Source organism: Lygodium microphyllum, chromosome 21, assembly GCF_053477565.2.
Source record: "Lygodium microphyllum isolate KBCC chromosome 21, Lygodium_microphyllum_v1.1.10, whole genome shotgun sequence".
Taxonomy (NCBI): Eukaryota; Viridiplantae; Streptophyta; class Polypodiopsida; order Schizaeales; family Lygodiaceae; genus Lygodium; species Lygodium microphyllum.
The window spans coordinates 5,860,652-5,887,762 of NC_141155.1; positions in this window are offsets into that span (position 1 = coordinate 5,860,652).

Consider the following 27,111-nt stretch of genomic DNA (forward strand, 5'->3'; position numbering starts at 1 on the left):
AATGTTTCTTCATTAAATTTAGCTATCTCTCATACTATCTCTCTCACATATGATCTTTCTCAATATTACATGAGAATAACAAAGAACCACTCTTAATAATCCTCTCTTGGTTATGGATGCATCTCCCAAGAGATATGCCTAATATGAAGGGGCACCAAGGCCACTATCGTGTTCCTTGAGAGCTCATTAGTGTCACTGTCACTTCAATCTTCACAAGTCTTCAACAACTACTTCTTATGCTTCTTCTAGCTATTACAAACTTCCATTGTTCTCTTTCCAAAATTGGAAAACATCCCTAAGCTAAACATTCATCAAAGAGAACAATCATAGAAGCATACACAAGACAACAGAAGGCATATAGAAGCTCAACAATACACTATAGAAGGTCTACAGAAGGCATAAAAACCATGTAGCTCAAATCAAGACCAACTCAACCCATCAAAGATCATCCAATACACTCTCAATGATTCTTCAAAAATACTCATTCATCATCATAACCTCTCAAACTGAAAGAAAATAGATCATAACAGAGGCAAAACAAACCTATCAGAACCAAACAAACACACAACATAACCTAACATAATATTATAACTCCATTAAAAACCATCATGAGTTCCCAAAAAATATTCAGTGTAACCCAAAATACTCCAAAACACTTCCAAATCATTCAAAAATCAATCAATCATGCCTCAGATCAATCTAAAATCACCCAAAATTCAACAAAAATATGCTACAAATTTAGTCATTTCAATCCTAAACATTTTCCTACACTTAGATAAGGGACCCTCAACATTTTTTATGAGCAAAAAGATGAGTATTTAGATTCGCTACACTATAAGTGCGTAAACAATAACAGCAAACCTACATGGCCCAAACAAAATTATATGCATGTCCTTATGTGTGAATGGTAACCAAAGAAACCACATCCACACTGAAACCATGGAAACCCAAAGTTGCCATACAAACAATATAGCTACAAGGAAAATGACAAGGCCATGAGCCAAACAAGGGTTAGCATTGGTAGGCCCGAGAGACGAGGGGTGGTGGGCCATTGTGCAGGTATATGAGAGAGACAGAGATGGAGAGAGATGCTTGTGGGGGGTGGGAGAATGGCATGGGAAGGGAGACCAATATGGGGGTGGGAAGAGGGGCTAAGGAGTGGGGTGGGGAAGGTTGGATTTTGGTGGTTTTTAAAAAAATAAAAAATGTTGGGGGTAAAGGTGCCTTCGCCTAGCCGCACGTGTATTACTACACTAATAGTACCTACCACTGTACACTACAGGTGGTGGGCAACTATCATAGTCACTTATTCTTTATTCTTTTAGTGACAGTTTGAATAAAGGAAGGCATGGTCGCACATCGTGGTTATTGGAATTCCCACTTTGAGTTTTACTCTCACTCTTGCTCTTGCTCTCAATCTGCCATAGCTTTCACTGCCAAGCTTCTTCCTCCTGGGTTCCACTTCCCTTTCAACTTGTATCAAAGCAAAGGCATTGGAGCTTTCCTGACATTCTCTTCACCCCGATTTGAAGAGCTTCAACTCAAGCTTCAATAGCAGCCATGGCACCTACATTTGCAGGTATGTTTTGATCTCTTACCTCCTCCCCGAACTTCTAAACTTCCATTGGTACCTTCTAGGGCTGCATCAAAGCCCCCTTGACATTGCCTAGTGCTCCAGAGCACTGTTGAAGACCCCCCAACCCCCATGAATAGCTAGTGCAAAATGCCACACATTTTTAGGGGGCTGGGCTGATCTGCTCTTGGCACTTTCTGCTTTTTCCCTGACTTCCCTTTGCAACCTTCTCAATCATTTTTGGACTCCCCGACATTAGTTTTTGGCTCCCAAACATGATCAATTAGAGTGCTTCCCCCTTCAACCACCATTGTTGTATACATAGTCCCAGGACTGTCAAAACAGGGCAGCACTTGACATTTATTGTTTGATGCTTCTTGGCTTTGCCCATTTGATGCCTATCAATGCCCGATGATGCCCGGATGTTATGGAATGCTATGTCTATGCTTTGGGACTGATTTGGAGTAGAATTGGGCACCGATTGAGCTTCATTTAACAGTAAATGTGCTATTGTAATATAGTGGGCTGAAGCTCATTTACTTGGTGTATGCATTGGTTCTTGGATCCGGGATTGGTTCTTGGTGTACGCATTGGTGTAATAATGTGCTTACTGGAGGATTGAATGATCATATCGATGTATTAGGAGATTGTCAAATGCTTATTTTTGGTTCCGAAATGATTTTGAGCTTGGAATAGGCTCCATCTTGGTCGTCATTCACTAGAATTTGGCTTTAGTTGGCATGCTTTGGACCGGCTTATGCCTATTGTCACCGCTTGACATTTAGGCTTCTTGCATTTATGCTTTGGTCAGATATGGATGCCACTTGGTTTGCCCATGCTTGGCATTTACTTGGAGCTTCATCTTCAGATGTATTTGAGTAGTTTGGACCTACTAGGCATTACATTTGGTTTTCAGTTACATGCTCTTTGAATGCTTTTGGGCTTATGCTTTACAGGTCTGAGATAGCTTGGGTTTTATGCTCCGGATGTTCCCTACTGGGATTTGGCATGTCTGATGCTATGTACTCCATGTATTAGAGAGTTTCTTGCTCTATTTGCATCTGACTTTACTTCCAGTGGGAGCCTCTTGGTATATTTGGATGTACACAGAGTCTTACTTACACTTGAGCTGAGCTTGTGGGATAGTTACATGCTCTTGAGAGCTTTATGTTTGCAGTTAGTCTGTAGTGGGCTGATTTGATACGACTATTGGGGCAGACACCTATCTTTGTCATAGGTTTGTCAATTTTATATGCATCTTGTGTTGAGATATCGAGCTCCACTCGTGATATGCCAGGGTGACCGTTGTGCATTTATGTCACCGACTTGTCAGTTGTGCAGATGCGGTTGGTACACCGCCCATGAATAATAGCTAGATGACAACTATCCTTATCTACTCTAGTTTGTGGCTTAGTTAGTATGCCACCTTAGTTAGTTGAGATTGGTTTGAGACCCATATATAGGGTTCTTCTATTTCTATGTACTAGAGTTCTTTTAGGCTTACATAACTAAGAAGAGGAAAACTGTTTTCAGCCTCCACCTTTGTGTGTATTCCCCCATTGTGCAAGCAAGAAAGCTACAAGTGAGACTCCTTCCTTCTCTCCCACAATCTTGACATGGTATCAGAGCCTTGTTCGTGGTAAGGAGCTCAAGAAAGCAAGCCAAGTTTGCGGTGTTATGGTAAGAGGAGCAGTGTTGCTTTCATTCTTATGTTTTGGGAGAAAGTCTCTGCAGCAGGTAGCACAGCCGGAAAGTACAAAAGTGCATTGTCTCAAGTTGAGACGCCCTTCGCGGTGAAGCAAGAGGGCGGTATATGCTGCGGGTAAGGGCTTTAGTCCTTGGTGACCCTATTTTTTTGATTTGAGGCCATTTTGGGGCCTGTTTTAAAGGTGGAAGTTTTTTGCACGCAGTCAAGAAAAGGCCCAGTTTTATGCTATGCAACCACTGTTCTACAGGTCGGTGAAAAGTTACTGTAGAAATTGCATCGTATGCCTGTGCGCAGAGACATTGGGAGTTATAGAATCATCCTTGTTGCCTGTTGATGCAAAATCATCACTAGGAAGTGACTGTGTGGTCAAATACCACTTTCATCAGTTTTGCAGATTTGCCCTTGTGAGGCTGAAGCTGTATTATTTGCAGTGACAGAATTTTTTGCAGTGTTCTATAATGGCGTCTGATTCTCTTTCACAGATTGTCACTGAAAAGCTTGACAAGAACAACTTCCAAGCATGGAAGTTTAGAATGATGAATTTCCTTATGGGAAAAGGATATTGGGAATTTGTTGCAGGAAATGAAGAAGAACCAGTTCTTCCTGATGTTCCCAATCAACAGCAAATGCAGGCATTTAAAGCATGGCATGAGAGAGCCAGGAAAGTTATGTACTGGCTATCTATCAGCATTTCAGACTCTATGATTGTGCATATTCAAGATGCAAGTACGCCAAAGGAGGCATGGGATACTTTTTCAAAAATGTATAGCACAAATACGCAAGCTAGGAAAATGCAGCTCAAGCAAGAGTTGCATAATGTGCAAAGAGAAAATATGAGCATCAATGACTATCACATGAAGGTGAAGAAGATTGCAGATGCACTTGCTTCCATTGGGTCGCCAGTGGAAGATGATGATTTAGTTTCTATGACCTTGAATGGTCTAGGAAAGGATTATGCACAGCTTCGAACATCCATTTCCGTCCGTGAAAGATTTTCTGATTTTGAGAGTTGATTGCTCTTCTAATTTCTGAGAAGCAGAGAAATAGTGGTGCATCTTCTTCAGGAGGAACTTCAAAAGAAGCTGTCTTCTACTCAAATGCTGGAAGAGGTAGAGGCAGAGGTAGAGGAGGCCAATCTCGAGGCCGTGGTAGAAATCAGAATATGCAGCAAACTCAAGAAAACCAGTCCTATGGAGGAGGACATGGTAACTCTAGAGGCAGGGGGAGCCAAAGAGGTCGTGGTGGATGGCAAAGAGGCCAAAATGCAAACAGCAATGTTGAATGCTACTACTGTGGTAAAATGGGTCATATGGCTAAAGACTGCTATAAAAAGCAGAATGACATCATGAATGGAAAATTGCAACAAGGGAATTATGCATCTTCTAGTAGACAGGGTGATGACAGAAATGAGCATTTGTTTATGGTGCAGCACATGAACAATTCTGTGACAAGTGCAGAAGAAAGCAATGATGTATGGTATGTTGACTCAGGTGCATCAAACCACATGACAAGTCATGCAGAATGGATGGAGGATGCAAGGAAAATGGAAAAACCAGGATTTGTGGAGACTGGTGATAATACTGCACATCCTATTGTGCAGATTGGAAAATTTCCCTTGTCTATGCAGGATGGGAAAAAGAAATACCTGTCCGATGTATTTTATGTCTCGAATATCACCAAGAATTTGGTTTCTGTTGGTCAAATGGTTGAGCAAGGCTTGCAGGTCAAATTTAATCCTCATGGATGCTTTGTTGAGGATATGAAAAATAAAGGTCGCTTAATAGCAAAAGGAAAGAAGAAGGGCAGAATGTTTACGTTGGATGCAGACATGTCTGAATTGAGTGCAGCAACGTTTGTACATGGGACCGGTGTAGTTGTAGATATTGATATCTGGCATAAACACATTGGTCATGTTAATGTATAGCAACTTAAATCAATGCATGCCCAAAATATTGTTGCAGGATTGCCTAAATTCAAGGTTGTAGAAATGCATAAGGTATGTGAAGCCTGCCAATTTGGAAAACAGGCAAGGAAACCATTTCCTAGACATGTTCAAGAGAGTAAGAAGCCATTGGAATTAATCCACTCTGATGTGTGGACTACTAAAGCTGCATCTCTTGGAGGCTGTCATTATTTTGTCACTTTTATTGATTACTATAGCAGAAAATTTTGGGTGTATTTTATGAAAAAGAAAAGTGAAGTTTTTGGGCATTTCAAAACTCTTAAAGCTATGGTTGAAAAAGAAATAGGCCTGCAAATAAAATACCTAAGATCAGATGGAGGGAGAGAGTACCTCTCAAATGAGTTTGCAAGGTTCTTGCAGGAGCACGGTATAAAGCAGCAATATTCATGTAGTCATACCCGACAACAAAATGGAATTGCAGAAAGGAAAAACATGCATATTGGAGAGGTATCTCGTGCCATGCTCAACGAAAAAGACTTGCCAGATTTTTACTGGGCTGAAGCAGTTGCTACAACAGTCTACATAATGAACAGGACTCTCACTACAGCAATACATGGGATGACTCCAGAGGAGAGGTATACTGGTAGGAAACCAGATATTTCTCATTTTAAGATTTTTGGTTGCATTGCCTATGTTCATGTGCCAGATGAGTTGAGATCCAAGTTGGATCCAAAAGCTGAGAAGTGCATCTTTATTGGTTACTCTCTGCAGGCAGAAAGGGCATAGATGCTATAACCCTTCTACTCATAAGTTTACAATGAGAAGAGATGTTGTTTTTGATGAGATGAGTAGCTGGTATAAACCAATAAATGTGATTGATGATGTAAATGCACAAAATGGTAATGCTGCACAGAATTCACAGCAGCAGTCACAAAATATTATCTTTGCCATGGACAGGCAAATTGAGATCAGGAGAATCTTCTCAAAGAAATGCAGATAGTGGTATGCAGGTATCACGAAAAGGAAAAGAGAAGGTAGATCAGCCCATATTTGATGCGAATGCAAGTCACTCTTATGTGGATGGTGAATCTAGTGGCTCAGAACAGAGCATTGATGATGAGTTGGATATTCCTTCTATTGTTACACCTGGAGTAAGGAAGACCAGGGATGTTTTGAGAGCACCTGGGAGTGAATCTACTTTGCGCAGGTCTACCAGAACTAGGTATCCTATGGATAGGCTGAAATATGATGGATTTACAGCCATTCACTATGCATATATGGTCAAAGTGATACAGGAACCAAAACCCACTTCTTTTTAGCAAGCCATGGGAAAAGAAAAATGGGAGAAAGCCATGGATGAAGAAATGGATGCCTTGGAAGCAAATGCTACATGGGAATTGGTACCTTTGCCTAAAGGTAAGAATGCAATTGGCTGTAAGTGGGTTTATAAGGTGAAGCACAATGCAGATGGTTATGTGATGAACAGATACAAGGCAAGATTAGTAGTCAAGGGGTATGCACAAACATATGGCATTGACTATAAAGAAACATTCAGTCTGGTTGCAAGGATGGCAACCGTAAGAGTAGTCATTGCTATGGCTACATCAAAGGAATGGTCTTTACATCAGATGGATGTAAAGAATGCCTTCTTGCATGGTGATTTGCAAGAAGAGGTCTATATGGAGTAGCCACCAGGTTATGTGCATGCTGTTCATCCTGAGTTTGTTTGCAGGTTGAAGAAAGCCTTGTATGGCTTGAAGCAAGCACCTAGAGCATGGTCTGACAAGATAGGACAGTATCTTGTCACTATTGGCTTTCAGATTTCCAAGGCAAATTTCTCACTTTATGTGAGAAAAATAGAGAAATATATTATGCTACTTGTCATTTATGTTGATGATTTGATTATGACAGGTGACAGTGATGAAGATATCCTTCATGTGAAAATGCTATTGAAGCAGAAGTTTGAGATGAAGGATTTGGGAGAGCTGCATTATTTCTTGGGCATTGAGGTGATTAGATCACCAAGTGGGATACAGCTCTTGCAGAGGCAGTATGGATTAGACATGCTATCCAAATATGGGATGACAGGCTATAAGCCTATTTCAGTTCCTTTGGAGCAGAATGTGAAGCTGAGCACAAATGCAGGTGAGCTTCTGGAAGACCCTATTATGTACAGACGCATAGTAGGAAGTTTGATTTATATGATTATTACCAGGCCTGATTTGAGCTATGCTGTTGGATTGGTAAGTCAGTTTATGCAGGCTCCAAGGAAACCGCATTTGGATGCGGCTAGACGCATACTCATGTATGTGAAGTCCACATTGCAGTATGGACTACTTTATGAGACTGGGGTTCAGATACAGTTGCATGGATACACTGATGCTGATTGGGCTGGTAGTATTTCTGATAGACGATCTACCAGTGGATATGTGTTCTCTTTTGGGAGTGCTGCAGTCACTTGGAGCAGCAAGAAACAACCTACAGTTGCCTTGTCGAGCACAGAGGCTGAGTACAGGGGTGCAGCAATGGCTGCATGTGAGGTAGCTTGGTTGCATAAGCTACTTTATGATATGCCTCAGCCTACAGATGGGCTAGTTGTCAGTTATTGTGACAACATGAACAGTATACACTTGGCAAATAACCCAGTCTATCATGCTAGAACAAAGCACATTGAGGTGCATTATCACTATGTGCGGGAGAGGGTTTTACTAGGTCTTATTGATCTAGTTTATGTCAACACAGAGGATCAGGTAGCTGACATATTTACGAAGGCATTGGGCACAGAGAAGCTGTGCAAGTTCAGAGACCTGCTTGGTGTGCAGGAATTGGGATTGAGCTCGAGGGGGAGTGTTGAGATATCGAGCTCCACTCGTGATATGCCAGGGTGACCGTTGTGCATTTATGTCACCGACTTGTCAGTTGCAGATGCGATTGGTACACCGCCCATGAATAATAGCTAGATGACAGCTATCCTTATCTACTCTAGTTCGTGGCTTAGTTAGTATGCCACCTTAGTTAGTTGAGATTGGTTTGAGACCCATATATAGGGTTCTTCTATTTCTATGTACTAGAGTTCTTTTTGGCTTACACAACTAAGAAGAGGAAAATTGTTTTCAGCCTCCACCTTTGTGTGTATTTCCCCATTGTGCAAGCAAGAAAGCTACAAGTGAGACTCCTTCCTTCTCTCCCACAATCTTGACATCTTGGATGGTTATGCATTGAGATTTTTGCTCTATAAGTTGTGCTTGTGCTTGGTCTCTTCGTTTACCCCGAGACCCATTACATGCATAACTTCTAGACCTATGAGATGTCTCTTGCCCTGACAGGTTATTGGTTTGACAGTTCTTGGTACCTTCTTGCCTCTTGGAACTCAAAGTTGGATATATCTTGCTACCTAACATTTACAATGCATATGTATCAAAGATTGCTTCACTTTGGGACAATTTTACATACTGCTATCATTTATTACAAAAAGCTGAAATCTGCACATTTTGAGCACTTCTATGAGGGTAATGCTTACTATTTGATTTTATCTTGGTCATTTTTTGGTGGATAGGTGCTTCTCTTGGTGATATCCACTCATTCAACTAGTTTTAGAAGTGGTTATAGTGCATTTTTTTCTAATTACAGCAACCTATAATTTTGCCTTTTTTGCATTGATTTGGGACAGTATGGCTAGTCATCCGAAAGACACAGCTCTCTTTAACATTGCCAAGTTGGATGGTACCAAATATGTGTATTGGAAGTCCCAGATATGGCAAGTTTTGGTACAGAAGTTGCAGATTAAACCCTTGCGTTTCAAGGGTGTTAAACCCAAGGATATGGATGATGATGTTTGGATGGAAGCTGATGAGCTATGCAAGTCTACCATTATCTTGTCACTCTCAGAAGAGGTCCATCATAATGTTGTTGAAGCTGAAAATCAGAGTGCATGGGATTTATGGGAGAAGATTCATGAGCTTTATGCGTAGTAGAGTCCTGCGTCACAAATGTATTGGTTGAAGCAGTTAATGGACCTTCTCATGAAGGAGGGGACATCCCTATCATCTCATTTTAGTCAGTTTCATGCTATCATGAAGAGTTTGTTGTCACAGGGTATTGAGTTCAAAGAAAACTTGCACATGTTGTTTCTGCTTGGCACCTTGCTTGAATCATGCGATGTCTTCCATACTGCCATATGCAAGAACAAGCTTGATGGGATGAAAATCAAAGATGTTGAGAGTACTTTATTGATTGAGGAAATCAATAGGAGAAACAATGATGCTTCCCACTCTTCACATGCATTGACCCATAGAGGTGGTAGACATGGTAGGCATGATAATGATCATACGGGCAGGGACTCTCAAAAGTGCAGGTCCAAGTCATGTGGTCACAATAAGTCCCGTGACGAAAGTCTGATCTTACTTGTCATTATTGTGGAAAAGCAAGACATATTAGGCGGCAATGCCATAAGATGCGTGATGATAAGTGCAAGGAAAAGGGAAAAGAGAAAGTGCAAGAAAAGTCTTCTGAGCATAGTATTGTACCTGTAAAGTCTAGTGTGAAGATAGAAGAGGTTAATGTCATGCACACCACTAATTTAGATGACGATTACATACTTGTAGCTTCTTCATGCGATGCCTTACATGCTTCTAAGATACATTCTATGTATGCACAGTGCTGGCTCTTGGATTCGGGTGCGTCATTTCATGTGACACCCTGTAGAGATTGGTTTTATACCTATCGTACCATCTTTGGTTCTATGCGTCTTGGTGATGACAGGTCTCTTGACATTGTGGGCATTGGAGATGTTACGCTGCAGTTTCCTTCTGGTAGTTCTTTTGTTTTGCATGATGTACGCCATGTACCTACATTGACTTGCAACCTTATGTCAGTTGGACAGCTTGATGGTGCAAGGTATTTTGTGTCGTTTGGAGACTCTGCATGGAAGATTACTCGTGGCAGGCTTGTGCTTGCAAGAGGTGCCAAGTCTGGTAGCCTCTATCCCTTATTTGTATCTAGAGCTACATTGGATCATGTTTTGTCTGTGGGTTCTATCCCCCATGTATCCCTCTGGCATGCTCGTTTGGGGCATATGTCCCTTAAAGGAATGAAAATTCTGTGTGCTTTGCAGTATCTTTTGCCTTTTGACTCTTCACATTTTGATTATTGTGATCATTGTTTGTATGGCAGGCAGACTAGAAATACGCATAAAAAGTCTGGTAAGAAACACATGGGTGAGCCCTTGGCTCTTGTGCACTCAGATGTAGGCACTAGGTGGGGCAAAGTATTTTGTTACTTTCATAGATTATTACTCACATAAGGTTTGGGCTTATCCCATCAAGAGAAAATCCGATGTCTTAGACACATTTTAGAATTGGCTTGCATTAGTAGAGAACCAGTTTGGGAATAGGATGAAATGCCTAAGGTCAGATAATGGGGATGAGTATGTATCACATGCTTTTGAGCAGTTTTGTGATGAGAGGGATATTAGCGTCAGTTGACCACCCCTTACACCCCTCCCCAGAATGGTATGGTTGAATGCATGAATAGGACCATTCAAGAAAGGGTATGTAGCATGCTTAGCCAGGTTGGCTTATCACAACACTTTTGTGCTGAGGGAGCTACTACTATAGTGCATCTCATTAATAGGTCGCCTAGTAGTGTTATTAACTTTCAGGTTGCAAACGAGGTCTAGGCAGGCAAGCCCCCCTCTTATGATCATTTGCGTGTCTTTGGATGTGAGGCATTCTACCATGTGCCCAAGGACAAACACAATAAAATGGATCCTAAAAGTGTTGATTTAGGTTTTTTACAAACCGGATTTCTACCACAAAATTTGGCCAAAACCCCTATCAAGATCCTTACCATATCATTTTGGATTCACTCTTCAAGCACTAGGTATGCTACATTGCTTCTTGATTATGATAACTCTAGCAAATGGGGGGAACAAGTTCTTAGGAGGGATGTCAATGTAAAGGGTAAAAGGGATGGTTATCTTAGGGAAGATAAAAATGGATTACACCTAGGAGTTGAGTGAGTGTATAGATTTTTCAAAGGACTAGCCTCCAACTTGTGGGAGCTTTCGCTTGACCGCCAAGACCCACGGACCGCTTATTGCTTCAAGCGTTTCAAGAGAGCTCTAATGGCTATCTCTCACCTAGCTGACGCGCCGTCGATCCTACGAGTGTAGTGAGCTTACCTTGATGCCAATGCGAATAGCCTCCTCTCTTGCACACCTTGGTAGCTCCACGATTCTTGATGCTAGCTCAAGCATCCTCAATCCTCCTCCATCTCCAAGCTCCATCCTCCATAGCTGTACACGCAAGAGAAGAGAAGAGAAGAGAAGAGAAGAAGAGAAGAGGAGATGGTGAAGAGCTTCACCCTCTTGATCCCTCACTCCCACACACTCACTCCCTCACACTCTCACACTCCCTCTCTCAAGAGCACACACAAGCAAGAAGGAGAGAAGAAGAGAAGAAGATGAAGACTCCTTTTACCACACACCAAAAGAATAAGCTTCTCATTCACTTTTTAACTTTATATACAAAACCCTAAATCCCTTTTGGGCAGTCATCCCCTTTTTCCCTTTTTTACATGGCCAGTCGTAGCCTAAGCCCTTTTCTCGTTCCCCACCATTCTAATTCATCCTATTCCCAACTAATGCGTAAAATTTGCACAGGAGCGAGCCTGGCGCTCTTTTACAAGGATTAAGGAGTGCTTTCACATTTTATGGTGCGTCTTTTACTCTTTTGTTGTCTCGGGGCGACACTGAGACTTTCTGAGGGTCGTGCCCAAACATTTAAATTTTTTAGGGTCTGATTACCGGTCAAGGTGCCTTTTCCTTCTTTTATCCTGCACCTTTTTTTCTATTTCCTTTTTTCCATTTTCATGCTCCTCTGCTCCATTTTCCCACTCCTCTGTGCTGCAGCAAATACGGTAAACATTACCCCCCTCCTAGCCAAGTGCCAGTCCCATGGCACTGCGGTGGGAAGTAGTGGCTAGTTGGTCTACTAGGCGGAACTGGTAGGTGGATGACATTGATTCAAAGGTGATTTTGTGAATGAGAGATGATGGAGTTTAATGACGATGACTAGGAGAGATTCCGGTGTGCTTTAGGCTTCATGAAGATGCTCGGCATTTCCCACATAGTTGTGGCTTCCATTCTGCGACGACGGCTGATAAGTGTTCCAGTTGGCTAGCGGAAAATATGTAGCCAGTCGTCCCTTGAGCATCAAAAATGCTTGATCAATAAGCAATCCCTTAGGAGGATGGTATTGGAGGGATTTATCCTAGAGGAAACTTGACAAAGATATGGTTTGTCTTCGCAGTGAAGACCTGTGTCTTTGGTTCGAAGATCTTTGTCTTTGATTTCAAGATATTCAATGCTGCATTGAAGATCTCCACCCTTGCATTGAAAATCCTCCGGCTTGTGGAATCAATAAGTGATCCGTAGATCTTGAGACGTTAGGCATGCATCTTTGGAGGATGAGGTTCCAAGATCTATGCCAATGCCAGATCTATTATTGAGTACTCCTTTTGCTTGATTTGGTTATGTCATGGTAGCCCTCAGCAGGCAGATGGTTGGCGACATGAAGCATGTTGGTCCGTCCAATCCAGTGTAGAAAAGCTCCTAAAACAACAGCAATGTGCATGTCCGGCACCACATGGAAAATGTTTTGTCCATAATAGGATGTCGTGGGTGATCTTCTTCAGCTGAGTAGCCCATTCTTAAAACATGAACATAACCTACAATAAAAGTTGTGCACTCCCTAAGGGGTGTGTCTGCCTCTCCGTGTAGTGCGTGGTGCCCGTGGCAATGGAACTGAGAGATGGGTCTAACCTTGGGCAAGCCCTTGGTAATGTCCCACACTTAAGGACCCCATTTGTACCAAGGGAGGTGCGGTGCAAGTGGCTTAGGGTGACAGGTCTAGCCATAGGCGAGTGCTACCTCCCTAGGTATATCCTGCCCTTGATGTGCCCTAAGGGTGAAGTGGGAAAGCAAAAAGGGCTAGGGGGTTAGGGGCGGAGCCGGCCGACCGAAGCCATCGGGCATGCCTAACTTGAGAACCCCTAGGTGCAGTGATAGTGCTCTATGTGGTGTTTAAGTGCTTCTACAAGTGAGTGCTTGTGTGCCTTTCCTTTCATATTATTCTCTTTTTTTAAAAAAAAAATATTTTTAAATTACAATTGTGGAATGACAACGGGCCTAATTGTCTTCATCTGAATGAGGAGGGAAAGGGGGTCGGATGGATTTGCTCAAAAACTGGCGACTTTGCATGTAATCTTTCAGATTCATGCGGACATGAAGAGAAGTGGTGGAGAGGAAAGGGTGATTGCACCTAGTGAATTGGCTGGCATTCATATCTTCTAGGAGGGCTAGGCAAAAAGAGGGAAGGAGACTAGCCCTCATCATAAGATGAGCCATGGCGCAGCTGTCAATAGCGTTAGGGTCAAAGAAGAGGGGAGGTAGGCCGTGCTCTTGTGGAGTCGGGTCTTGCTTAAGGAGTAGCTTAAGTAACCTAAGATAATTACAGGTTGTTACAAAGGCTGGGTTAGGGCATGAGGAGAAATCCGCAAGAAAGCGTGTCATAGAATCATCTAGGCTTTCAGAGGTAAAGAGAAGGGCATGCTCGAAGGATACTACATTAGAGTTATAAATAATAGGGAAGTCGTAGCGCCCGTGGAGAGTGCCATCAAAATCCACCCCTACCCTTCGAGGGTATGCCATGTAGGTAGGGTTGTTCCGCTTGAATGGCAGGGTGTTACAAAATGCCATCCAGGCGAGCATACTGATGTCGCATACTCGCCTCCTCCCCAGGGGTTGGCTTTTGTAGCCCTGTACAGTGTGTAGAACTTCAAAAACTTTGTTCTGCCAGTAATCAGCCGCTTTTGTGCCCCAAGAGGTCAGGGTTTTTTCTCGCTCTTCTAGCCATCTTTGCCCCAACCGGCCATCGATCGCGATCACCTCATCCATCACCTTGAGCGGCAAGACCCTCCGCAGACTGTTGGGTAGGAGAAAACTAAAGGTGAATGGATCTTTTCCTTGTTCTTGTATCTCCCACAGCACCAGTTCTATGTGGAATCCCGTGGGGAGATCATCAGGGCACAGTGGGAGGGGTGCGGACAGTAGCACAGCTGGTTTGGCTCTCAGTTGTTTCCTGGCTTCCTCTACTAGTTTTTTGCGTCTTTCCTTAGATGCGGCTTTTCTTTCCGTAGATGGGTCCTCTTGTGGTGGCTCTTAAGACTATGGCGAGGGGGGTTGTGGGACTATATCCTCCCTCAATCGGTTCATGGCGATTTCAAGTTCTGCTTCCTCCCCATGCCTTCTCCCTGTGGTGCTTCTTCTTCGAATCCGAGGGCATCGATTTCCTTGGGGGTTAGGTCGGCCAGCAATAGGTATTTTCGTTGCTCGTCCAAGCTCAGTCTAACCTCCACAGGTAGGGGTGGCATCTGCAATCCAGCATGTAAGGCTCTACGTGCAATGCCGAGCTTTCTTTATGCCACCTCCAACGACTCTCCTTGTGCAGAGCGGGTGGTGTCCAGTATGATGTCGAGGAAGGCCTTCTGTTGAGTGCCGAAGGCCACTTGGGCGGCTTCTGCCTTGCTCTCTGCAATGATTTTCTCCTTCTCTACCAGAGCAAGGCGCCGCACCAATGTCTTCACCCTCTTTTCATTGTGCACAGCCCACTCCTCTACTATTTTGTTCATTTCTTCCAAGCTCTCTCCTTGCTTTAGGGCTAGTATCATGAGTTTCTACTCGTGGTCTTCCAACTCCCTAACCAGCCTCTCTTGCTCTTCTTTTTCAGAGTTTAGTTGATCTGTCAGGCGCTCGATCTCCTCTTGCTACTCCTTTATGTCTTGTTTTCTCTCCTCGTCCCTTGCATTCAGCTCAGCCACAAGTGCATCAACCTGAGCAGATTTTGTAGCGAGCTCCTAGTATTGCACTATCAGAAGCTTGTGCTCTCTTTGCATTTTCACTAGCTCCCATGTCTCGTTTTCAAGCTATTGTCTCCAATGCTCCTCCCTATCATCCTTAGCCTTCATTTCTTGTTGAGATCTGCGATCTCCCTTTGCTACATGGCTATCATCCTCGTTTTATCTAGCTGCAAGGCGGCCACTGATTCCTTCTCGACTGCCAACTCAGCCACGGCTATCTTGCGTTCCTCCTTAGCTTTCTCCAATTGGGAGAGCAGCTCAGCGACGTACTCGTCGTAGTTAGCCGATGGCATCATCGTTGTGTGGATGAGTGAGGTTGAGGCTTCTACCTTCTGCCTTTTAGGCTCTTGCCTAGATTCCGCATCAGTAGCTAGCCTCTTTTGTCCTGTGGCCATGGTTCACGTGCTCTATCCCTGGGTCATCTCTTTGTTGATGAAATATTGCATCCACGCCACAAAATTTGACATGTCGGCACTGGTCGGGATGCTAGGGGTGATGGTGATGGGTTCAGTGGGAGGCACCAGGAGGGTAGGAATTGGATGAATTGGGGGCCTTGCCCTTGCCCTTGGTGACTAGAGGTGGCACGATCTCAGGCACCTGTGTGCTAGACCCTGGCCTTTCTTCTCTCTATGGGCTCCAGTTTCCCAATTCATCCGCTCGACTTTGTTGCTCGATGGACTGGCGTGTGGCTTCAGCCAGGTCCTCTTCCTCCTTCCTTCTTAGTTCCTCCTCTTCCCCATCAGCCTTTCTTCTCCTTTCCTCCTGCGCTTTTCTTTGCTCTTCCTTCTTTTTCTCTTTTTCTTCTTTTTCCTTTCTTTTCTTCTCCTCTGCTTCCTGTTTCGATGCCTTCTTTGCTTTCTGTAATTCTTCTTTTTCTTTCTCTTCCTCCTGTCTCTTCGTCCTCTCTCTTTCCTTGGCCTCTTTTAGGGACTCTTTCTTTGCCCTTTCCAAGTCTTCTCTTTCCTTCTTTCTGCCTTCTTCATCCTTCTTCTTTCTCTACGTTGTCTTCTTCTTGGGCCTTTTGGTTGTCTTTTTGCTTGTCTATCCCTCCCCTTCTTCCTCTGTCTCAGTTCTATTGGTGGACCTATCCTTGTCCTGGTGAGGAGGCGATCTTTCTGCCGTTTCTCCTTCTCCTTCTTCTGTATCCTGTGCTCCCTTCACTGCCTCCTGGATGAGCACAATCAAGACACCTCCATACTCGATGAAGGAGGCTTTCTTTCTTTCTGTAACTTTAGAGGCTAGGGATTCTCCTCCTGCTAGTACACTTCCTAGGGCCAATGCTTTGGCTGCCTGATCGATTGTTTTTCGCACGTATCCGTTTCAATCTACTTCGTCTAGGTATGGGCTGCTACATTCTCCAGCACAGGTACGCTAATTCGATGCATCAATGAATTGTAGCACTGGATGGAGAAGAGCACATGTATCAGCTTGGCTTGCATCCTAGCTTCTGCGTCAGGGATATCCTGGATGCTTATGCCGTCATTTGTGAGCACATCTTCCTTCTTCATTTTAAGCATGGCATAAACATCCCTTTTTTGTTTCCTCTCCATCCTTGGTACCAACCCCAAAGCCTTCTCCACCAAGGCTAGGTCTAGGCAAACCTGTACCTGCTTTGCATCTTCTCCTCTGCCCACCATCATAGTACCACATTCTTGATCTGGGTTGTATGTTCTGAGGAACTCCATGAACTTCAGGTGGTCCGGCTCCTACGAGAACTTTTCAAGATACCTCGTGAGGTTGCATTGTTCAACCACCCTCCTAGCTGCTTCCTCCTTGGCCACCACAACTTCTATGTTGTTGATGGTTCGAAATTTGAGCTGGCTGAAGGCGCAGTTCTCTATATGGATGTGGTATTGCTCCCTTTCCTCGTCTATGAACAGGAGTTGATGGGCATAGTCTTGCTGCGTCATTGTATGCTCCTACCATAAACGTAACTTTCATTAGTACTTTCCACATATTAATTCGCTGATTGCTGGAAAAGAAAAACTCTATGCTTTTTGAATGAATTCATTAAGAAGCCATGTAGATTTTCCTTTTTAGACTTGGACTTGTTGCCCTTTACTTCAAAGTTTTCATGCCCATTTCCCTTCCCCATCCGTTTTTCATAATATATGTTTATGCTTTTCACTGATTTTACTTTGATTTATCCCCTTTGATTCATTTCTCATCTGATTCATTTCACCTTACCACCTTACCCCCTCCCCTTCCATCTTGAGAAGAATCCTTCCTAGGATTGAGGGTCCAAAGGTTAAGGGCTTTCGGCATGTTGGGGTGGGAGTTACTTGTGAAGGAGCCAAGTATAGAAATTTGGATTGTATTCCAATTGAGCTACGCAATCCAAATCCAAGGGTCGAATTCCCACGTGCGTGATGTATGTGAGAACATATGTGAGGAAGTCACCAAAGTCAACACGGCTAGCAATGTGTAGCTCTTCCTCGATCAACAAGCGATCAAGGTAGGGGTGTTCTTTGAGGTGTTCTTCCATGGGTTGGCCCCAAAGAGTGATTAATACTCTATACGAGGTGGGTGCGACGTAAGTGGGATCATACTCTGTTGTTTTGATGGCGTTGCTCAGCATTGGTCATTATGCGACATCCTTCAACTTCCCATTGCAACCTAAGAGCGTACCACTGCCTCAAGAAAGGTGATCCAGTATTATCGAGTTGTGATAACTCCGTGGTTTCTTGGTTAGTGATAGTAGAAGTGGTTCATGGATCGTATGACATGATAAGGCGTTGTTTGATGGCTTGCTCTTTGGAGATCTCACTGTTGAGCAACTCAGCAGCAGAGCGAGAAGCTTTTGCAAATGCAAATTCAAAGGTCTCCTAAGAGCAATGCATATTTTGCACTTCAGTTGCAAAGGGTTCTTCTAATAGACCTAGGTCCAAGCGGTCGTAGCTTAGCATGAGTGACACGAAGGTGTCATCTAGTCATTTAATATAATCCACCACGTCATCCCCGGTGTCCTCAGCGAGGTCAGCGCGGCTAGCGCTAGAAAGGATTTTTGTTCATAGGAGGGCGTAAGGCCGGTAGGTGGTCGCGGTTTGACAGAACAAGAGCTTTTAACAATGAAGATGGGTGGTTGGGAGGGTTTGTGAGTTTGTGGTTGGGCCGCTTGGATGTTAAGTGGATTAGGAGTAGCCACGACGGATGGGCTACTGCATTCAGGTTGGAGTTGGGGAGGCGGATTGACTTCGGCGGGTGATGACTCTTGTGACTGAGCCTGTGGTTCGGGCTAGTAGGCTTGTGGGACTTTCTTGGGCCTAGGCATGGATGAGGCGGATGTTTGTGGTTCAGGAGAGCACTATGGCTTGTGGTTTTGAGGGTTCATGGGATGCGGTTTGATCAAGCTTGAGGGCAGTGTATGAATGGTGCCTTTGGCCGTGTGGGCCTTAGGGATCCACAGCCAGGTATTTCCCTCGTAGTAGCCTTGCGCACGTAAGAGGGTTTTAGGGATCCATCGTTGCTTGATCATGCAGCGCTTTCTGTGAGACTGTGTCTTGGCCTCCTAGGGTTAGATTTTTTGGTTTTACGAGGATAGGAGTGTCGACTCCTGGGTGGTAGTTGCGGCTGTTTGGGCTTCCATTGAAATCTAGGCTATTGAGCTTGATGTTTTGCTACTGTGGGCTGTGATTCCTGAATACTGGGAGGTGGCGGCCACACACTACCCCCCTCCGTAGATTTGGTCATCTATGGCCATAATGATGTACTTGGCTTGTGAGTACTGCGCCGCAGGACTGATGGGTCCTATGAAGTCGATTCCCCATTTTTCAAAGGGTTGTCGAGCAATAATTGGGGTCAACTCCATCAGATTCTTGCAAATCAAGACTTTTGTCCGTTGGCACTCATCACAATGCTTGACGAATCGCGTGGCATTGCGGAAAAGTATGGGCCACCATAGTTGAGACTGCAGCACCTTCCGTGCTGTCGTGTCTCCGCTAAAGTGTCCTCTTGCAATGCCGTTGTGTGCCTCCGAGAGCACATCATGCATCTCATGCTCACACACGCATCTACGTAGCAATCTATTTTGCCCCAGCCTATAGAGTTGGCCTGCAATCAGCTGATAGGACTAGATCTTCAGGATCAAGCACCTAAGTCAGGATTTTTCTATTGGTCGCTCAGGTAGTCCATGCTCAAGCACTTGGACTATGTCGTCCGCCCAATATGGCATTAGATCATCCTTAAATAAATCTCTCTCGCTGGACAGGTGGAATAGGTGGGCATCGAGTAACTCATCAACGATGCCTTGTCCAGCGACTTCTCCCGAAGGGATGCGTGGCATGTGATCAACCATGTAATGTTGCTTTCCCTTTCGTACTACCACGGAGAAATCGAACTCTAGAAGCAGAAGGAGCCATCGAGCTATGCGTCCTGTAGCACAAGGTTTGTTTACTAAATAGAGCAGGGCTTGATGGTCCACGAAAAAGATGAAGGGTGTGGCTAATAAATAATTCCGGAATTTCTTCATAGTGAACACCATGGCTAATCCCTCTCTTTCTATTGTCGAGTAGTTCATTTCTGCCTCAGTGAGTTGTCTGCTAGCAAAGCTCACTGGATAATCTAAGTTGTGCTCACCAGGTTGGCACAACATTGCCCCCACGGCAAGCTTAGAAACATCAATGTGCACGTGGAAGGTAATGGTCCAATCTGGGGCTCATAGAATTGGTACTATTGTCAGAGCCTTTTTCAATTCTTCGTACGCTCGTTGGCATGCCTCGGTCCACTCGAAGACAATCAGTAGCTTGTACAATGGTCTGGCAATCAGCGCACATAGTTCAGTACAAACCGACGATGGTACCCTGTATGGCATACGAAGCATTGAACTCCCTTGTAATAAATTGGGGGTGGAAGGTCAACAATAACCCTAACCTTCGAGAAGTCAGTGGAAATGCCATTCTTCGACACCACGTGTCCTAAGATGCATCCATGCTTTACCCAAAACTGGCATTTCAAGGGTTTCAAGGAGAGACGATATAAGCGACATTGTTCAAAGACTGTGCAGAGTTTGTCTAAGTGTTCGATCCAGGTTGAATGGACACACAAGTCATCGACAAAGACTTCTAACTCCTTGCGAAGCATGTCCTTAAAGATGGTGCACATGAGACGTTGGAAAGTGGCAAGGGCATTGGTCAACCCGAAGGGCATGACTATGTACGCAAAGACGCCCCACTCAGTGGCAAAGGCGGTCTTGTGCCTGTCTGCAAGATGCACTTGCACCTGGTTGTATGCTGAGAAGCCGTCCAAAAAACTATAGGCTTCCTTGCCTGCCACCCTCTCAAGCATGTGCTCAGTGTACGACAATGAATAGTTGTCCCTCTTCGTAGCAGCATTCACCTTCTTGTAATTGACGCACACTCGGATTTTTCCATTCTTCTTCATCACAATTGCTATGGGTGATACCCAATCTGTGTACTCAATTTCGTAAATGAATCCAGCTCTCATCAGCTTTTCAATTTCCTCTTTGACAGCATGAGCGTGTTTTGGATTCATAGGGTACGGTCGCTGCTTGTTGACCGGCGTTGCGTCTGGCGTCATGGGTATGTTGTGAGTCACAACACTTGGATCTACCCCCTTAAGTTTCTCTAAGGGCCAGGCAAACACGTCTATATAATCTCGCAAGAGAGCAACAAGACTCGTTTCTTCTTCATCGCGGCAATAAATACTGGTCGGGGTGTTTTCCCTTCGTGGGCTAAGTCTACCTCCTTGACTTTGGCTGGTCCCTCAATTCGTTCGCTCGTCTGCCCTTGACATTTGGCACCTAACATAACTACTACCCTATCCCCTTTTTTGAATTTCGTGAAGCGTTTAGGGATGTCCTGTGGCTTTTGTTGTTCTTCTGTTCGCGTATCCCTGGGCTGCTTTGCCTTTCCTGCCTTAATCGTCTGCGCCTCAAGTGGATGGGTAGGTCTCCCTTGGTACGTCTGGTAGTGGGTGGCCTAGGGATCTCTGTATCACTGGCCGAACTAACTTCTGATTCAGAGTTAAACCCTCCGTCTTCGCTAGAAGAGGTGGTCTCCCCTGGTGGCCGCAGTTCAGATGGTGATTCAGTCCTAAGTACTGATGTCGTTCCTAGTTGGGCCAGGCCTGCTTGCTCAAGGTCTATGGCTCCTACGTGTTCCAACCAAGCGCAATCACATTCCATGCGCATGACTCCTCGCTCTATCCTAAAAGTCTGCCTTTTCTACGGCTTGGAGTCTGCTCGTATCTGCTCAATTGCTTGTCCTTCAATGTCGTATTCTACGGTATCTACTTTACCCTCACTCTCATCACTGAAGGATTGGTAGTCTTTGTATTCGTCGCTAGAATCTTTGTCATCCGACTCCTCATCGTCTCCTAGGGTTTGGTATATCTTGTGTCATTGGTCAGGAACTAGGGCCCATTTATACATGAGGTTTAAATCATGCACCCTGGTCCATTGCCACTTGGATTCCTTTAAGAGATCCTGGATTGGTATGAAGTTTGCAGCTGGATTGCCAGCTAGCTTGTCCGTTAGGTATTCCAGTATCCCCTGGAGTTCCCTTTTGTTGGATGGTACTAGGAAGGTGATAGGCTTAGGCCTTCCACGAAGGCTTCCTGCCATCATGTAGACTGGTATAGAGAGTGCTTCGTTAGACTTGCTGATCGTTTTGATGGCTTTCTCATATGCCTCATGATCTGAGAATGGCAGGTCGATTGTAGCGAGAACGTGCATCCAATCCTGCTCATCCTCTGGGCATGAGATATACTTGGTCAAGGGCCCATAAGACTTCTCTACTTGAGTGTTCGCCTTGAGCATAGCAGAGATGGCGTCTAGGTCAACTGGTGAAGTCTTCCAAGTGTCCATATCTATCCTTATGGCATCCGTTCTATTGCCAAGGAAGATCAAGCCGTTACTCCAATCTTCGATGACTCTAGCATTGCGCATCCAAGGTCGGCCTAAAAGGATATCGTAGTCCACTCCCTTCATGACTATAAAGTCAACAGAGAACTGGACACATGCGATCTTCACTGGCCAATTCTTAAGTACCTCGAATGGCTTCACTCTCATACCGTTTGCTAACGTGACATTAAACCTAGCAATTTTGACAGGCGAGTTTCCCCAAGTTTGAAGCACTGTGTGGCTAAGCACACTAACCCGAGCTCCCGTGTCTATGATCCCCTTTCTTGTTGTGTCACCTAGGGCTAAAACCGGCAAGACCGCATGCATCTCGAAACCTTCCCAGTGTCAAGATTGTGGGAGAGAAGAAAGGAGTCTCACTTGTAGCTTTCTTGCTTGCACAATGGGGGAATACACACACAGGTGGAGGCTGAAAATAGTTTTCCTCTTCTTAGTTGTGTAAGCCAAAAGAACTCTAGTACATAGAAATAGAAGAACCCTATATATGGGTCTCAAACCAAACTCAACTAACTAAGGTGGCATACTAACTGAGCCATGAACTAGAGTAGATAAGGATAGCTGTCATCTAGCTATTATTCATGGGCGGTGTACCAACCCCATCTACAGCTAACAAGTCTGTGACATAAATGCACAACGGTCACCCTGGCATATCACGAGTGGAGCTCGATATCTCAACACTCCCCCTCGAGCTTAATCCCAATTCCTGCACACCAAGCAGGTCTTTGAACTTGCGCAACTTCTCTGTGCCCAATGCCTTCGTGAATATATCAGCTACCTAATCCTCTGTGCTGACATAAACTAGATCAATAAGACCTAGTAAAACCCTCTCCCGCACATCGTGATAATGCACCTCAATGTGCTTTGTTCTAGCATCATAGACTGGGTTATTTGCCAAGTGTATACTGCTCATGTTGTCACAATAAATGACAACTAGCCCATCTGTAAGCTGATGCATATCATAAAGTAGCTTATGCAACCAAGCTACCTCACATGCAGCCATTGCTGCACCCCTGTACTCAGCCTTTGTGCTCGACAAGGCAACTGTAAGCTGTTTCTTGATGCTCCGAGTGACTATAGCACTCCCAAAAGAGAACACATATCCACTGGCAGATTGTCTATCAGAAATACTACCAGCCCAATCAGCATTAGTGTATCCATGCAACTGTATCTGAACCCCAGTCTCATAAAGTAGTCCATACTGCAATGTGGACTTCACATACCTGAGTATGCGTCTAACCGCATCCAAATGCAGTTTCCTTGGAGCATGCATAAATTGACTTACCAATCCAACAGCATAGCTCAAATCTGGCCTGGTAATAGTCATATAAATCAAACTTCCTACTATGCGTCTTTACATAGTAGGGTCTTCCAAAAGCTCACCTGCATCTGCGCTCAGCTTCACATTTTTCTCCAAATGAACTGAAATAGGCTTACAACCTGTCATCCCATATTTGGACAGCATGTCCAATCCATATTGCCTCTGTAAGAGCCGTATCCCACTTGGTGATCTAATCACCTCAATGCCCAAGAAATAACGCAGATCTCCCAAATCCTTCATCTTAAACTTCTGCTTCAATAGAATTTTCACATGAAGGATATCTTCATCACTATCACCTGTCATAATCAAATCATCAACATAAATACAAGTAGCATAATACCTTTCTTTGTTTTTCTCACATAAAGTGAGAAATCTGCCTTGGAAATCTAAAAGCCAACAGTGACAAGATACTGTCCTATCTTGTCAGACCATGCTCTAGGTGCTTGCTTCAAGCCATACAAGGCTTTCTTCAACCTGCAAACAAACTCAGTATGAACAACATGCACATAACTTAGTGGCTACTCCATATAGACCTCTTCTTGCAAATCACCATGCAAGAAGGCATTCTTTACATCCATCTGATGTAAAGACCATCCCTTTGATGCAGCCATAGCAATGACTGCTCTTATGGTTGCCATCCTTGCAACCAGACTGAATGTTTCTTCATAATCATTGCCATATGTTTGTGCATACCCCTTGACTACTAATATTTCCTTGTATCTATTCACAGAACCATCTGCATTGTGTTTCACCTTATAAACCCACTTACAACCAATTGCATTCTTATCTTTAGGCAAAGGTACCGATTCCCATGTAGCATTTGCTTGCAAGGCATCCATTTTTTCATCCATGGCTTTCTCCCATTTTTCTTTTCCCATGGCTTGCTAGAAGTGGGTTCTGGTTCCTGTATCACTTTGACCATATATGCATAGTGAATGGCTGTAAATCCATCATATTTCAGCCTATCCATAGGATACCTAGCTCTGGTAGACCTACGCAAAGTAGGTTCACTCCCAGGTGCTCTCAAAACATCCCTGGTCTTCCTTACTCCAGGTGTAACAATAGAAGGAATACCCAACTCATCATCAATGCTCTGTTCTGAGCCACTGGATTCACCATCCACATAAGAGTGACCTGCATTCACATCAAACATGGGCTGATCTACCTTCTCTTTTCCTTTTTGTGAAACCTGCATACCACTATCTGCATTGCTTTGAGAAGATTCTCTTGATCTCAATCTGCCTGTCCATGGCGAAGAATGTGAACCACTACTAGAGGACGCTCCAGGTCCACTAATATCTTGTGACTGCTGCTGTGAATTCTGTGCAGCATTACCATTTTGTGCATCTACATTATCAATCACATTTACTGGTTTATACCAGCTACTCATCTCATCAAAAATAACATCTCTGCTCACTGTAAACTTACGAGTAGAAGGGTTATAGCATCTATACCCTTTTTGCTGTAGAGAATAACCAATAAAGATGCACTTCTCAGCTTTTGGATCCAACTTGGATCTCAACTCATCTGGCACATGAACATAGGCAATGCAACCAAAAATTTTCAAATGAGAAATATATGGTTTCCTACCAGTATACATCTCCTCTGGAGTCATCCCATGTATTGCTGCAGTGGGAGTCCTGTTCATTATGTAGACTGCTGTAGCAACTGCTTCAGCCCAATAAAAATCTGGCAAGTCTTTTTCGTTGAGCATGGCATGAGATACCTCTCCAATATGCTTGTTTTTCCTTTTTGCAATTCCATTTTGTTGTGGGGTATGACTGCATGAATATTGCTGCTTTATGCCATGCTCCTGTAAGAACCTTGCAAACTCATTTGAGAGGTACTCTCCCCCTCCATCTGACCTTAGGCATTTTATTTGCAAGCCTGTTTCTTTTTCAACCATAGCTTTAAGAGTTTTGAAATGCCCAAACACTTCACTTTTCTTTTTCATAAAATACACCCAAACTTTTCTGTTATAGTCATCAATAAAAGTGACAAAATAATGACAGCCTCCAAAAGATGCAGCTTTAGTAGTCCACACATCAGAGTGGATTAATTCCAATGGCTTCTTACTCTCTTGAACATGTCTAGGAAATGGTTTCCTTGCCTGTTTTCCAAATTGACAGGCTTCACATACCTTATGCATTTCTACAACCTTGAATTTAGGCAATCCTGCAACAATATTTTGGGCTTGCATTGATTTAAGTCATTGTACATTAACATGACCAATGCATTTATGCCAGATATCAATATCTGCACCGGTCCCATGTGCAAACATTGATGCACTCAATTTAGGCATGTCTGCATCCAACGTAAACATTCTGCCCTTCTTCTTTCCTTTTGCTATCAAGTGACCTTTATTTTTCATATCCTCAACAAAGCATCCATGAGGATTAAATCTGACCTGCAAGCCCTGCTCAACCATTTGACCAACACAAACCAGGTTCTTGGTGATATTCGGGACATGAAATACATCCGATAGGTATTTCTTTTTCCCATCCTGCATAGACAAAGGAAATTTTCCAATCTGCACAATAGGATATGCAGTATCATCACCAGTCTCCACAATTCCTGGTTTTTTCATTTTCCTTGCATCCTGCATCCATTCTGCATGACCTGTCATGTGGTTTGATGCACCTGAGTCAACATACCACACTTCGTTGCTTTCTTTTACACTTGTCACAAAATTGTTCATGTGTTGCACCATAAACAAATGCTCATTTCTGTCATCACCCTATCTACTAGAAGATGCATAATTCCCTTGTTGCAATTTTCTATCCATGATGTCATTCTGCTTTTTATAGCAGTCTTTAGCCATATGACCCATTTTACCACAGTAGTAGCATTCAACATTGCTGTTTGCATTTTGGCCTCTTTCCCATCCACCACGACCTCTTTAGCTCCCCCTGCCTCTAGAGTTACCATGTCCTCCTCCATAGGACTGGTTTTCTTGAGTTTGCTGCATATTCTGATTTCTATCACGGCCTCCGGATCGGCCTCCTCTACCTCTGCCTCTACCTCTTCCAGCATTTGAGTAGAAGACAGCTTCTTTTGAAGTTCCTCCTGAAGAATATGCACCACCATTTCTCTGCTCCTCAGAAATTAGAAGAGCAATCAACTCCTCAAAATCAGAAAATCTTTCACGGACGGAAATGGATGTTCGAAACTATGCATAATCCTTTCCTAGACCATTCAAGGTCACAGAAACTAAATCATCATCTTCCACTGGCGACCCAATGGAAGCAAGTGCATCTGCAATCTTCTTCACCTTCATGTGGTAGTCATTGATGCTCATACTTTCTCTTTGCACATTGTGCAACTCTTGCTTGAGCTGCATTTTCCTGGCTTGCGTATTTGTGCTATACATTTTTGACAAAGCATCCCATGCCTCCTTTGGCGTACTTGCATCTTGAATATGCACAATCATAGAGTCTGAAATGCTGATAGACAGCCACCAGTACATAACTTTCCTAGCTCTCTCATGCCATGCTTTAAATGCCTGCATTTGCTGTTGATTGGGAACATCAGGAAGAACTGGTTCTTCTTCATTTCCTGCAACGAATTCCCAATATCCTTTTCCCATAAGGAAATTCGTCATTCTGAACTTCCATGCTTAGAAGTTGTTCTTGTCAAGATTTTCAGTGACAATCTGTGAAAGAGAATCAGACGTCATTACAGAAAACTGTAAAAAATTTTGTCAATGCAAAGAACATAGCTTCAGCCTCACAAGGGCAAATCTGCAAAACTGACGAAAGTGGTATTTGACCACACAGTCACTTCCTAGTGACGATTTTGCATCAACAGGAAACAA